We start from the raw sequence: 14,280 nt of genomic DNA on the forward strand, positions 1-14,280 counted from the left end.
ATCATATGAAAAACCTCAAGTTTCTTTGTAGCATGCATCTCATGAAGCTCAGCAGGGATAAACATCTTCTTACATGCAGCAAAATTCTCAGGCATCGATGCTGAAATGTTTCCATTTCTGACATTCAGGTTCAAACTATGAATTGAATCCAAATTATTTGTTCTCCCAAAGTTCCTCCATGGTTGATGTTTTGCTGTTGGCAACAACAACTTGCCACAAAAGCCTGTCCTGATTTGGCTGGTTGGCCTTGATCAGGTAGTCCACAATATGGACATCTAAAAGTAGATAAAAATAACCATCTCTGTGAACAACATCTAAGCCTTTCCTGTGAATGCTAATATAAAGGCAAAAAGTTGCTTTACTACAACACAAAACAAAGCAGAGTAACTGGTTTTGATTTTCTGATTGAAATTTCTACCCCAAACAAATTAGATAACATTAAATGAATACATTTCATTTCCTAAGGCCAAAACAGGTTGAAAATCAATCAATAATATGTCTTTCATATTGTATGACATTTTAAATTCTTAGAGAAATATTTGGCAAACATATTCAATTAATTCTAGATGAAGATTGTAGCTAGTAGCATTTAATCTACCATTTAGCCTAAATTCCACTGTTTTTATCAGGATAACTCTGTGACTTAGGTGGTACTTTTTGAACAATAATGCTTTCTAGATGTCATAATTTTCCTGGAAAATCTATTTATCAGATGTAAGTGAGGGACATGTTTCAATTACTTCAGCAAGACTATTGCTTTGAAAATAAGGATTCTCCTACTTTTCTTTAGTTTTTACTTCTCCTTAGGTACAGGCCATAGTCATCTGGGTTCTTTTTTCTTTTCTTTTTTAAAAGCACATCATTATCAAGTGGGGGGCGGGGAAGTGGCCTTATAGGAAATCCTTAAACATTACAATACAGGCTTCTCAGAACCATAACAGATACAAAACTCTGGCTCACTCTTTTGTCCAACTTTAACTTCTGCAATCCTGGCCATGTTCATCACCATTAAAAAGCAATTTTTACATCCTTCTGAGATCAACACTCCTGATTGTTTCACTCCATTTCTTGGAACATGTGTTTCAATGTGATAATTCATGGCAGGGGAACATTTTATGTAGTATTTTTGTTTTAGCTATCTCATACTTACATTTACTTACTTATTTGTTTATTTATTTTAAAGATTTATTTATTTATATATACAAGCACTGGTGACAGTCAGAAGTGCAGGAGGGTGAGAGAATTCACCAGAGTCAGAGCGGGGAGCAGAACAGGCAGACTGATGAAGTACACTGCTGAGGGGAGCAGCAGGCTGCAGGAGAGGTCTGTGCGCCATGTGGGACCCTCGCCTGGCAGCCGGGGATGGAACCGGCACAGCACAGGCTACGGGCAGCTTCGCAACCCAGGGCTCAACCGCTGCACCACCAGGGAGGCCCTCATACTTACATTTAAATTGGAGTCCCAAGTATGTATCTTATTCTTTTGTTTTCTTCCCAGTGATTCCCACAAGAGGAGGTGTAAGTGCAAACTGCAAACTCCACTGTCAAGATGTGGGCCCCGCAACCTGAAACTCTTGGTTCCATGGCTTTAGAAACTACAATCTCAGGTTTCCTCTCCTGATCTTCCCTTTCTCTGCTTCACAATTTGCTGGGTGCTCCTCAAGTAATAATTTCAAGGAGGGGGGAGGGTCACAAGGCTCATCATTGGAAGATTATTCATATTCTAAATAATGTTCTATTCAGTCCCCTCTCATTCTATCACATTTGAGTTAATCACCTGTTAAATAAATATACCTTCAACAGATATGTACAACTTCTAACCCAGATAGATTATATAACCATATATAATGCATTTCAAAATGCAATTTATCTCAAACTAGAGCTCAACAATGAAGAAAAGACTCCATCTCCATAAGTAAGCCTTCTGAGCACGTACTCTAACGTAACAACCTCCATGGTTTTCTCTCATCCTGGCAAAATATTCTCTGTGGTTTTATCTCACTATTTGATACATGTATTTGTTGCATTTTCCTTTCTCATAGAATATAACTTCAATAAAGCACAGAATATTTCTTTGATTATTTTATTTCACAAACACAAAATTTACCAGCGTCTAAAACTTCCCGTTAACGTGCTGAAAGAAATAAATGGCTGAGGAAATACCTGAACAAAAACGGTCTGTGAGAATACAGTAATAATGAGAATATGGAAAATGTGCCTAATGCAGAAAAAGTTAGAGAATAGTCAGGAATGAGATACTGGATAGATCTACAAAAATTAACACCATTAAAAAAGTAGGGGAAGATTGACAAGAGAGTAATAATCAAAACTGAATGATGAACCCATCTGATACACGCAGACATATTGTGCAAGGTTTGGGTATTGGGATAAGTAGCTCCATGTGGCCATGTCTGCCTGTCTCAGGTCCTCCCAGCCTCCCTGCAAGGAATATACTGACTGACCTGAGAAGTGCGGCTTTGGGGGTTCTTCTATGGTCGTTGGCTCTGCTCCCTGCTCAAAGCTGATGCTCACCTCAACATTATTAACACAATGTACTTAAACAAAAAACAATTTTGGGGCCTTCCTGGTGGGGCAAGGGGTTAAGCACAGCACTAGGAGGCTATCCGCAGCTTCTGCAGCAGGAGCTCAATCCCTGGTCAGCCAGGAAGCTACCCACATGGAGCAACAGACCTCTCCTGTCTCGCCCACTGTTCCCCTCAGCAGCGTATTTCAGTCTGTCTGCCTGTTCTGTTTCCCACTCTGTCTCTGGTGAATCCTCTCACCCTCCTGCGCATCTGGCCTGTACCCCGGTTGTTGTAAAAATAAATAAATGTTAAAAAAAGAAAAGAAATACATAAACGGAACATCATGGCCAAAAGGAATGAGCTCCTCTATGAGAGGAAGTCTGGATTTTGAAAGATCAACAAAATTGACAAACCCTTAGTTCAATTCATTAATCAGGAAAGGCCTAGGACTCAAGTGTCAAAGAGGAGACGGCCCCAAGGGACAGCAAGACAAAAATTCCAAGACAAAATAGGATCATGTCTGCAGCCACTGAAACAGAGATTCTCATACATTTAGGATGCTTTCCTGTTGACCACCGCATCTCTCAGCTGTCTTCCACTGGATTCATTCCACATACCTGGGAGGATGATGGGATTTGCACTTCTCTTCACATCCCTGGGCTCCATCTTTTGCTCCAACAAGGTGACCAGGTCGGGCTTAGACACCGCAAGACCTGTTTATTAGGACAGGTGATATGAGATGACCTGGAGATTCTCAATTCCCAATACAGTATTGTGCTTAGTAGAGAGGAGAGTATACAAGGTTCTAGAAAAGGATCGCTGCAAATACTTTTTCTGACAGCACCTTTACCAGAAATCATTTAAATTTTCATATCCTGAAAACCATTTCTAGACCTCTGAGTCCTAGGAATGTGGTAGAAGCTGGTATTTTAGCTTGTAGCAATAATGCTTAAAACACTGATTCTTGAATGAGCACTAATAGAGAGCGCAGGTTGCAGATCACCCTAAGAAAGGAGAAGTTTAAGCCATGATGAAACATCATAAGACTTTCTTTCCAACAAAGCCACACTGTTTTTCTTTAAAGTAGGGCTCTAAAAGTATCGTACAAATCTGGACATCCTTGGAGCACATCCACACATGGCACAGGAAATGCTGAGGGCAGATGAGAAAATCTGGAGGGCTATTCTCCTCACCCAAGGACACCAGGTTCTTGTAGGTCTCTAGCAACATGTCCTGCTACAATTTCCACTGCGCCTGGTCCAGGCAGTCCTGCTCCTCCTGGGAGAATTCTATGGCCACATCTCTAAAGATCAAGGGTTCCTGAAATCAAAATATACAGTTACCACATGGCACCAGCAGAGCTCTAAATAGAACACGAGGTGAAAAGAGAGTTTTGAGGGGGCCCATAGTGGCACAAGGGGTTCAGTCTCAGCACTATGAAGCTATGACAACCTCTGAAGGATGAGTTTGATCCCTGGCCAGGGAACTGACTCATATGATGCAGCAGACTTCTCCTGTCTCCCCACTGCTCTCCTCAGCAGTGTATTTCAGTCAATCTGCCTTTTCTGGTCCTCACTCTGTCTCTGGTGAATCCTCTCAACCCCCACACCTCTAGCCTGTACCCCAGTTCTTGTATGCATACATAAATAAATTTTTAAAAAAAAACTCCATACAGAAAACTAATTTCAAATGGATTAATTATTTGGACATAAGAGCCCAAAGCATGCAGTACTGAAAGCAAATAAGGGGTACACTACAGGACAGCTGCTATGAAATGTATTAGGGAACACCATCCCAATACCAAAGGAACCAAAAGCAAGTTTCACAAGTGGGACAACACCAAACCTAAAAGCTTTTGGAACTCAAAAGAAAGCAGCGCAGGAACAGAATAGAAAAAATATTTGCATGCAACACATCTGACAAAGGGCTCATTCCAAAATATATAATGCCCTCACCTAATCCAAGAAAGCAACCAATGACTCAATTAAAAATGGGCAAAAGAACTAAACAAACACTTCGCTAAAGAGGAAATTCTGAGGTCCAACAGACATAGGAATGTTCACCTTAATTTACTGAAAGAGAAATGTAAATTAAAACCACACTGAAATGCCACCTCACCCCTTCAGAATGGCCCAAATAAAAAAGAATGGAATTAACAACCCTGGAGAGGGTGCAGAGAAAAAGGAGCTCTCACCCACGGGTTGGTGGCCATAATTGGTACAATGCCTGCAGATAATGGGGCAGAGATTTCTTAAAGAAATAAAAATGGGGGCCTCCCCTGGTAGCACAGGTGGTTGAGCGCAGTGCTGTGAAGCTGTCCGCAGCCTCTGCAGTGCTGGTTCAATCCCGGCTGGCTGGGCGAGGGTCCCACATGGTGTGCAGACCTCTCCTGCCACCCGCTGCTCCCCCTCAGCAGTGTATTTTGTCAGTCTGCCAGTTCTGTTCCCCCGCTCTGGCTCTGGTGAATCCTCTCACCCTCCTGTGCATCTGGCCTGTGCCCTGGTTCTTGTATAAAGTAAATGAAAAAATCTTTAAAAAAGAAAGAAAGAAAGAAAGAAAGAAAAATGGAAATTCCATATTTCAGCAATACCTCTCTAAGTTATTTATCCAAATGTGAAACCTCATTACCAAAGTATTTATCTACACCTAAGAGCAGAGCAGCACTGTTCCCAACTACCAAGCCAGGCTAAAGAAAACAAATCACTCACCAGAGATTTATTCATTGTCTGCTGCTCTCACAAATGCCTAAGGACTCTGGAAGTGGAGCTGGGAGAGGTGAAAAGAGTCCACAGGAGAGGCCTGAGGCAGCTTGCACCTGCATCCTGGAGTCTGCTGTCCAGAGTGCTCTCCACACTGCCTGGGAGATCAGAGAGTCACGGCATGTGACAGCCGTTCACACTTTGAGAAGGGGCAGGAAAGGATCCACAAGTCCATTACTAATAGTATTTGGGTTGACAATTTACCGTAAGTTAATAAAAACTGATACTTCCTAAGATTGACTAGTAATTCATGTGAAGAACTAAACAAAAGTTTCAAAGATGATTAATTATTTAAAAAAATTGGACGCAGTTTCAAAGGAAAGGATGCAACTAATGTACTTTTCTGGTAGGACACTCCCAGAAATGGTTCAGTGAGCCCTGCTTCCCTGGGTTAGTTTCCTTATACACCCCCTTTGGCAATGACTTGGATTTGTCCTGGGATTGTTAGGAGGAAATGCTGGAGACAAGCTCCAGCTAGAAGTCGTGTCAGGGATCTCAGAAAGGAGAGGACGGAGTTGGTGACGTTTTTTCGGAGGGCTGAGGGGAAGTGGAGCCAGGTAGAAGTGAGGTAGACACAGACACTCTCACTGGTGCAAGTATCTCCTGCTGAGGGTCTCAGCAGGTCTTTATTTATACCTTAAGGCGAGGTGGGATTACATCAGCTTAAGCACTGAAGCAGAGCAAAGACAATCAATACATATTTTCTCATGACCATGTAAAGACTCCCTTGGCCTTACACCTGTAGGCCATTTTTTTGGTAACCTAATTAGTGTCCTAGGTACAGTTCATTTACTAGCATGATCAGTCATACAAGACAGCACAACATTTGGCAACAATTAAACTTTCCCAGTTACAAAAGTGGGTGTAAAATTCCAATTCTATATTCATTTACTAAAATCAATCTATCTCCTAGCACTCAATTAACTTGGTTAATATATTAATTACTTCAAAGTGGTCTAAAACAACTCATCAAATCTATGTAAGTTCTACTAAAGTCTTAACTAGAAATTCCTAACCTCCACGCGGCCTGCGAACTATTGACCTCTTGCATACACCAGGAAATGTTGCTGCCAACAGGTACCCCCCAGGTTAGCCTATGGTTTCCAAGTACAGCCTGGTTCAGGGCAGCTTGTTCTCCATAGTTCTCAGGGCCGAAAACATTTCTTTCCTAACTATACCTTTAACAATATTTACATTTTTTTTGTGATAGTTCATGCGTAAGAACAATAAGCCAATTGTCACCTGGGTCCGAATTAGGTTTTCACAGGCCAATTAATAACTAACTTACTTCAGCATTAATCAAGAACAAAGAGGAGAGCTTTAGCAGGTGTTGCCATGGAGACTCACTAGTTCAGATCTTCTTTGGGAAGTACAAGAACTCCTCTTTCTGGGAAGTACAACTTTCCCTCTTCGGGGGAGCACAGACTCCCTTCTTCTCAGGAGTCTCCCCCAATGCCCGGACCATGTCAAGAGACAGCATGGGAGGTGCAGCCTGCCGCAGGGAAAGGATGTCCTGAGCACACTCCATACAGGCTTTGTGGACTCCACCCCCACTCCAGACCAAAGACATCAGGACACTGAAAATGACAAATCCCACCATCACCAAAAGGAGGGTTGCTGGGACCTGAGGGCGGAGTTAAGCTGTTAGGGTTGGTATAAAACCAGACATGGGCCTTGGGTCTGGGCCTTGGGTCGCTCTCTTGGCTTCACATGGCTCTTGGCTCTCCGCTAGCTTTCAATTGGGATTCCAGGTTGGGGATGGGTATGAGGCATCTAAGAATGTAGCTCCCTCTTTTCTCCCTGAGTTGCATTTCCCCTTCCCTTATAAATAAACCTTTTATTAACCTCTTGTGTTTGCCTGCAGTTGAGTATTAATAAGCCCCTTTTAAGCGCAGGGGTGAGGACCCACAGTCAGGCAACCCGTTTTATATCAGTGTCGCCCTGTAACAGGATGTTTGGCTAAAAAGAATCACTGGGCTGCGCATAGAATGAAATGGTCTTTTCTAGAACTCCTTGCCGTCTGGGACACAGTACTCCTGGGAAGACACCCAGCGTTAGCTGGTCAGGGGACATGGATGAGCGACAGTCATACAAATCCACCGAAAATGCAGTGAAATTCCTACCCAGCCGGCCTCAGTCAGGACAACCACAGCCTCCTGTGTCATCCCGTCACACCGGGTAAGTAACGGGAAAAGCCCAAAATGCAGACCCATCAATTCAAGAAATAAAACTGCGGGCGTGTTTGCTGAAAGGCAGTAAACTTGGGTGGATCTTTACAGAGAAAAAGTTCAACAAACCCCGTAAAACCACACTCAGGCTTTCTAACAATTCACGGGAGCGGGAAATTCTAAAATTCCACCAACAATCAACAGAACGTCACAATCGCACCAGAACAACTGAAAATACGCAGAGGTGTCACCTGGAGGGGACTCCCCAGTGACCAGGGCGGGGTCCCCGCAACCCACGCCCAAGCCTCCCCTGCCGGGCGGCCCCTCCCGCGCGCCTGTTCCAGGGCCCCGGGGCTCCCCCCCTCCCCCGCCTCAGGCCTCACCCACGCGCCTCTACCGTGTCCGCAGCCCCCGGGCTCCCCCTTCTCCCCACACCCGTACTCAGGTCCTCAGATTCACCACAAACCCAGCCTTCAGACACAAAGTCCGCTCACAACTCGAGGGGAGAAGCACCACCTCCGGGAAAGAAGGCGAGGACCAGGCTCCGCACCAGCGCAGACCAGCTTCGAGGCCCCTAAGCAAGCCCGAGGCGGGAGCCGAGGCGGGAGCCGCGTGTCCTCGAGACTACGTTCCCCACAATCCTGTGCGCTGCCCTCGGGAACGTCCGGGGGCGCGACTTCCCCTCCTGGGGCTCAAGGGGATAATGGGTGGCAGGGACCGGTGGGCGCAGTCCAGGAACTGAGTGAGGTTGGCAAGGAAAAGAAAGGAGTTCGTTTTGATCCCAGAGAAGTGGGTTCCTCTTACTCTGCCCTCCCCCTGAGCTTGGGGAGCATCCCCAGGAGGGTGTTACCGGCGGCGCACTCCCTGGAAGGCACCTTGAATAAACTCCATGTAAAGGCGTTTTTCGTGTCTGCTTTGCCTTTCTGGGCGACAGTGAGAGACCAGGTTTGGTGGCTCCCAGCAGGGACTCTGTACCCTCAGACCCTATTCTCTCTGTGCACCGCATGCTTGCCCAGAGCTGCTGGAGGCCGCCTGGTTGAGCCAGGGCACCTCGGCCTATTTCTTAAAGCTCTGAGTCTGAGCTGCTCCCAGTCTCATTCTCACTAAATGGGCTTTTCAGGTCATTATCCATCCTGCCAGACCCATTTTAAGAGTTGCTGCCTCCTAACCAAAAACTAGGCAATGGCTGCCTGACCACTACCATCACTCCCTGCCTGTGACAAGCATGCGGCCCAGACACAAACAGATGCATACTCTGCGCTCCCATATGCCCATAATATGAACACATACATACACACACTCTTCCCACACATTCTGTCATTCCTAATAATGTCTCCTAATATATTTACATGTGGCATTCAATATGTATCACAGCCATGACAATGTTTTACAGGCCATGAAAAAATATTCAAAGAAATAGGATACAATTTTAAAGATTTATTTATGTATACAAGAACTGGGGTACAGGCCAGAGGTGCAGGGGTTGAGAGGATTTGTTAGGGGGAAAGGATGTCCTAAAGCTAATTCCATACAGGCTTTGTGGACTCCACCTCCACCCCAGGCCAAAGCCAAAGACCTGGGAACTCCAAATCCCATCACCACCAAAGGGAAGGTGGCTGGGACCTGAGGGTGGGGTTAAGTGTTGTGCCCAAGATCTGCAGACTCGGCGAGCATAGCCTCCAAGAATCCAAAGACAGCTGATGTAAATGCAAAAGGGAGTTTATTACGGGCTCGAGACCGGCCCCCGACACCCGCCAATGCAACAGCAGAGGTCGAGAGCCCCGAACAGAGGAAGCAGGGGTATCTTATAGGGTCGCGAGTGGCGCGGACTTTGAAAGAAGCTGGCAATTACTCACTGGCTACTACAAAGGCATTTTGGTGCGCGCGGTTACAGTTTCAAACTGATTGGACTGTTAGAGATGCTGTCCCATTTATGGACAGGACTGCCCTCATTGGCGGCTGGGGTGGTCTGCTTTTTCGTCACCAAGTGGAGTGAGGGTTGTGACTGCTGAAACTATCTCCGGAATGCTGCTGGACAAGGAATAACATATTAAGGTGGAGGATATACAAAATGGCGAAACCTCGGCTAAGCTTGGTTCCACATTCCCCCATTTTTTTTTTTTTTTTGAAAAACGGCTAGTCAGCTAAGAAAACAACAGCTACCAAGCCTTTTATCCGTTAGTCAGTCTCAGAATTATGGTTAAGTTCAGCCACATAATGTGTTCACAGGTTTATAGGTACAGGAAAATTTAAAATTGCCATTTTTATACAAAACATTGACATTTTCTGGGTCATCTCAGACCACGACCTCTGAAAATCAGACGCTAAACCATCTATCTAGTCAGGAAGAGGTATTATCTTCAGTTACAAATGAGAATTACGAATTACTCTGCTCAAACAAGGGATTTCTCTTTAGTTAGCCAGTCACAGAGCTATTCATTTGGTCACTAAATATCAGCTATTGAATAAAACAGGCTGCCACCCACCAGTTTTAATACTAACCCCTTCTCATTTTCTCCTTGCATAAATGAGTCTGCTGCTCCAATTAAAACACTCTCTGTTATCACTTGAAGGAAATCAAGGCCCACGTTAATACATTCCCTTAGTTGTTTTTATCTCTGAAGCCTTCCTAAACTCTTCAGAGGTCCCCTCCTGCACTGTCCCTGAAACTGCCTAATTACCCTAACTTGCCCTATGTCTCATTCCTCCCCTTCTGCGAATGGAGCCCCTAACTGTAGTCAGGGAAAGGGGCGTCGTTCTGATCAGTAACTGCTTCCTGCTGAAAGTGGGCGATGAGGGAAAACAGTCAGGGCTCCACCGCAGGGCGATGATCTAAGGGACCTCGAAAGGACAGTGGAGGCTTCATAGTTCGATGGTCTCCAGGCGAGAAATGACCTCGATGAAGGCATTGAGGATGTATGGCCCAAGCAAGAGAAAAACAAAAACAAAAGATTTCAGTTCAAGAGTAAGGAGGTCACAATTTTTTTTTTTTAAACTTTAGCCATTAACAGGTCTAGGGCTTTAGGGTTTTATACATACTTAATTTTACTGCAGTTATTAAAATGTGGCCCTCTAAATGTTAGTACATAAAATGTTAAGTTTAAACATAATAAGGTAATTCTCCAAGACGAAGACTCAGGACATAAAAACTTTGATTATTATTGCACCTATTTTTACAGAAAAATGGAAATTTTACATGATAATTTTTTTTTAAATGAGGTTAATTCAGATTTTTAAAATTTATTCATTTATATAAGCACTGGGTACAGTCAGAAGCGTGGGAGGGTGAGAGAATTCACCAGAGCCAGAGCGGGGAACAGAACAGGCAGACTGACAAAATACACTGCTGAGGGGAGCAGCGGGCGGCAGGAGAGGTCTGCGCACCATGTGGGACCCTCACCGCTGGCCGGGGATCGAACCGGCACTGCAGAGGCTGCGGGCAACTTCGCAGCCCAGCGCTCAACCGCTGAGCCACCAGGGGAGGCCCATACATGATAATTTTTTTAAATGTGAACAGACAAGTTGCAAAATCACAGACTCACCGGTACCAATCAAAATCTGCAATGAACAGTTCCTTTGAACTGATGCTCAACATCAGTGCACAACGAGACCTGGCCAACCATGATCATGCAAACAAAAATTCTTCACAATTATATATTTATGTTTTATAAAACGGTCTTAAAGATATACTTTCATAAACATTTTTGGTGCAACTTTGTCAATGACAAAGAAACACAAAGCTATTTTTTTTTTTTATTTAACCACTGAGAATGTGCAAACAAGTAGCCTCGTAGCGAGCAAGGTAGCAGTGCTGTAAAATGTCTTGGCTCAGTCTGGCCATCTTTACTAGTGAGGGGGACAATCGACCAGTAGGTCAATCCAAAGAATTGGAGTAAGGTAGAGCAAGTGGCCCCTTATTTACCAAAAAGATGATCTTTTTGTCTGCCACTTCTAGGGTCACCCGAGGCTTATCCATATAAACAGTAAACAGGGGAGCTTGTCTCACCTCTGGGCTTCTTCAGAGAAGGTCTTCTCCTGCACTGGATTCTTCATCAGAAGCAGCTGACCGTCAAGCCTGTCCTCCCATCCTGGCCCGTGGTTTGGGCTGGCCCCCTCCCTCTCTGGAGAGTGGGACAGTCCCCTTTTTCAGAGCCTTGTATGATGGCACTGAAGGCATGGCCCTGGGGACAGCTTTTTGCAGCTGAGGTATCTTGGTTGCTGGCAGTGGATGCAAGCTGGCAGCCCATTGAGAGGTTGAGGTCCCGAATGCCCGAGGGCGCATGGGGCCTTGGGTGAGTCTGAGGTGGCAGAATACTGTGATGGCAACTGCCATCTACTGGGCCCTTTTCTTGCCTCTCTCCCTTTCTTCTTTTTTTTTTTTTTTTAAGCAAGTCCCCTCCATATTACTGTAGGCCTTGAAGGCTATGTCTAATAAAAGTGTTAAAAGGATTTTAGGCCCTTGATTTAGTCTCTGGAGCCTGCACCTGATGTCAGAACAAGGATGGCTAAAAGATACATATTTTAATTACACATTTTTATAGGTTTTATACAATCTCTATAAAATAGAGACTAGAGACCACTTGGCTATTTAGTGACACCAAAACAGTGAATAATATTCTCCCAATTCTGAATAATTAAACATTATAAATTTTTTTTATATAGTGTCTACATATAATACTGGAGAGAAAAAATACAGGAAACACAAAAGTTATCATGCTGCCTCTCTTGTGAAGAAGCTAACTAGTTTTTCACCATTCCTGACATTAACTATAAAAGGTGTTTGATATAAATTATTTTACTTTACCTTGTTTACTTGTCCTGTATCTAAAATGTTACTATTTCCCACATACACACTTTTGCATATAACACCTCTTTGCCAGGGGCACATGGGATAAAATAGTTGGTTTTTTTTTAACCAAGCAATGAATAGGCAATTGCCAAAATCCAGCAATGCATTACCAAAAAGGCAAGGGATTTCATAAAATACAAAACTGAAATTTTTAGATTTACTTAAGAAGCTAAAATTCTTATACTAATTTTTAACCAGAGTCCAGACTATTAAAACAATTATAACATTATACAGTTTATAGAGTCAAGGCCAAAATACAGAGATACAGGACTCCTGGGAAAAGAAGTTAAAACACGCACAACAGTATAAGGCACTACCTTTACTTTACTTGTATTCAGAATTATTACATCCTAGTTTCTAATCTCTGCATTGTAAGACACCATAATAGCTGTTTATCATCTCTTTAGAATGCACAACTTAGACACATTTTAAAAAAAATTTTTTTTAGTTGAGATGACATTAAACTTTAGTTTCCTTACAATAAGGAACAAAATGTAAACCTGAAAGTTCAGTAAATGGTTAGCAAATTTTTATTACTAAACTTAGCAAAACCTTAGTTTAGGTTTAGTTTGTTTTTTTTAGAACTAGAATTTTAAGTCAACTTTAGAGTTGCCTGCTGCACACCCCCCTGCAGTGACCCTCAGGGCTAATGGCTGTTGCCATGGTCCCTGAGGTCCCGTGTGGGCAAGGAACCATGCGCAGGGGGAGAACAGCAAACTCCCTAAGATGCAGAGAAACTGAATGCCTGCCAAAAGATAATGACCATCAAAAGCGGCCACAAAGATGATTAAAAGAAATGCTGACCACCTGGAACCTTATCTCGCTTTCTCAAGGCCCACAAACTTTATTCTGCTACAACTGTCTTTCTAAAATCTTTCCTTTTTCTGGTCATTGATTGCTAATTAAAAAAACATACATAATTTAATAATTAGGCTAATGCAAATGAAACATTACTAAACACTGTGTTATAATAGAATTGTTAGTTTAATAATCTTTCTATTATGTGCTTAACTTTAGTACCTTTGATATTAACTGCATTATAAAATAAATTCACCCATGACAATTAATTATGAGTAAAAATGATAGTTAGTGCAACTAGAAAATAATTATATAGAACAGTAGAAAGAATTTATAGCCTGTCCAATTAGGAATGAGGCTAGGTCCAGATGTAACTTCGGACATAAATCACTGCCCTGTCAATTAAGCTAAGTCTATGAGCAAACTGATCTCTTTGATGTTCACTGTTCCTATGCCTTTAGAAAAACATATATATACTGACCACTAGCTTAATAAAGACACACTCAGATTTACACTCTCTCTTGAAGTGTATCTGTTTGTCATTTCTTTAGCCGAATCCCTGACCACCCTGCGCAGTCTCTCAACCCTGAGACGGCCTCATCGTCTACTGCTGTGCTGGTCTGCGGCAGTTGCCACTGTAACAAATTTATATACAGTTTTTTTTCTTAGGCAAGCACTAGATATGTTACAGGGCAGGGGGAGGGGCAGCCCAGATCCACAAATCTGCCTGTTCTAAATAGGTTCTGCCATCAGCTGCATCAACACAAAACATACAAGACTTTAATGGGAAGGAACTTTAATACAATTAGGAGACAATACAGGAAAGGCAAAGAATCTAGTTTTTAAATTAAGCACCCAAAGTGGGTAAAACTCCGTCCCCTCGTGGGTAAAACTCCATCCAAATGGGATTGGCCCAAGCAAGGACCCAAAGCCTGCCACAAGTCTAAGGCGTCTTCCAGTGGGGACCCACAGAAAAGGGTCAGAAACAACCAGACAAGCCCGGAAGGAAAAGAGCAAAATTAAAATTAAGATAAAAGTTGCCATTGTCTCCTCCCCACAGGTCTCACCCACATCTGTGTCACCCAGTCCATGACCAAAAGGCTAACACAGTTTTTTTGTTTTTTGTTTTTTGTTTTTTGTTTTCACGTGTCTCTAGGCTCCATGCGCCTCCTTCAGGTCTTC

At 43.4% G+C, this 14,280-nt stretch overlaps 2 long non-coding RNA genes across 2 annotated transcripts; one reads left to right on the forward strand and one right to left on the reverse strand.

Annotated features, from left to right (window-relative positions):
* Window positions 1-3,669: 3,669 nt before the first annotated feature.
* LOC119251932 (uncharacterized) lies at window positions 3,670-6,865 on the reverse strand. The gene is made up of 3 exons (XR_005126663.2): window positions 6,631-6,865; window positions 5,233-5,381; window positions 3,670-3,844 (listed from the first exon to the last, which is right to left on the reverse strand). It is a non-coding gene; the product is annotated as an uncharacterized LOC119251932 (long non-coding RNA).
* On the forward strand, window positions 6,755-7,684 carry LOC129146388 (uncharacterized). Its single transcript, XR_008553043.1, has 3 exons — window positions 6,755-6,932; window positions 7,291-7,461; window positions 7,563-7,684. It is a non-coding gene; the product is annotated as an uncharacterized LOC129146388 (long non-coding RNA).
* The last annotated feature ends 6,596 nt before the right edge of the window (window positions 7,685-14,280 follow it).

This window comes from Talpa occidentalis, unplaced genomic scaffold (assembly GCF_014898055.3).
Source record: "Talpa occidentalis isolate TD23 unplaced genomic scaffold, MPIMG_talOcc4v2.1 talOcc4.2, whole genome shotgun sequence".
Lineage (NCBI taxonomy): Eukaryota > Metazoa > Chordata > Mammalia > Eulipotyphla > Talpidae > Talpa > Talpa occidentalis.